The sequence below is a fragment of the Somniosus microcephalus genome, unplaced genomic scaffold (genome assembly GCF_052327205.1).
Source record: "Somniosus microcephalus isolate GS21.2 unplaced genomic scaffold, FLI_Smic_1.0 unresolved_chr5, whole genome shotgun sequence".
Classification (NCBI taxonomy): domain Eukaryota; kingdom Metazoa; phylum Chordata; class Chondrichthyes; order Squaliformes; family Somniosidae; genus Somniosus; species Somniosus microcephalus.
The window spans coordinates 33,293,676-33,294,440 of record NW_028225183.1 but is presented as its reverse complement, the minus strand read 5'-3'; the positions used below and the strand labels follow the sequence as shown (position 1 = coordinate 33,294,440).

The 765-nt window shown below is 47.7% G+C and overlaps 1 non-coding gene across 1 annotated transcript; it reads left to right on the top strand.

Moving 5' to 3' along the window:
* The first annotated feature begins 408 nt into the window (after nucleotides 1-408).
* Nucleotides 409-480, top strand: trnad-guc (transfer RNA aspartic acid (anticodon GUC)). Its single transcript has one exon. It is a non-coding gene; the product is annotated as a tRNA-Asp (tRNA).
* The last annotated feature ends 285 nt before the right edge of the window (nucleotides 481-765 follow it).

Here is a 765-nt window from a genome sequence, read left to right as displayed (position 1 = left end):
TTCGCCTCCTGGGGGAATCCAGAACTAGGGGGTAAAGCTCCAGGATGTCCGGTCGCCCATTTAAAACGGAGATGAGGAGGAATTTCTTCTCTCAGAATGTCGTGAATCTTTGGAATCCTCTACCCCAGAGAGCTGTGGAGGCGGTGTCATTGAATATATTCAAGGTGGAGATAGACATATATTTGAGCTACAGTGGAGTCAAGGGTTATGGGGAGCGTGCAGGAAAGTGGCGTTGAGTAGAAGATCTGATCAGCCATGATCTTATTGAATGGCGGGGCAGGCTCGAGGGGCCGCATGGCCCACTCCTGCTCCTATTCCTTCTGTTCTTATTCTTATTTCTGTCCCTTCTGCCTCTGTCCCTCTGTTCACAGGTCGATTTTTGCTCTGACAGATTCGGCACCTTTCAGTTCCTCGTTAGTATAGTGGTGAGTATCCCCGCCTGTCACGCGGGAGACCGGGGTTCAATTCCCCGACGGGGAGAATTTTTAACATCCCCAATTTTAAACCTTTGGGCAGCTCCTTAAAAAGACCCTGGGAAAAGTTGAATAGAACAAAATGAACGAAAATAATTTTAAAATATGTACTTGCAAATGAAGAAATTTATAACAACTCCCTGCACCAGTTCCTCGTTAGTAGAGTGTTCTCCTTCTGTTTGCCTTTTGTGTGGGGCACTGAGGAGGGAGAGAGAAAATGAGATAACAGCGGGAGAAAGCACGACTGCTCTTTCAAAGAGACAGCACAGGCACGATTGGCCGAATGGCCTCC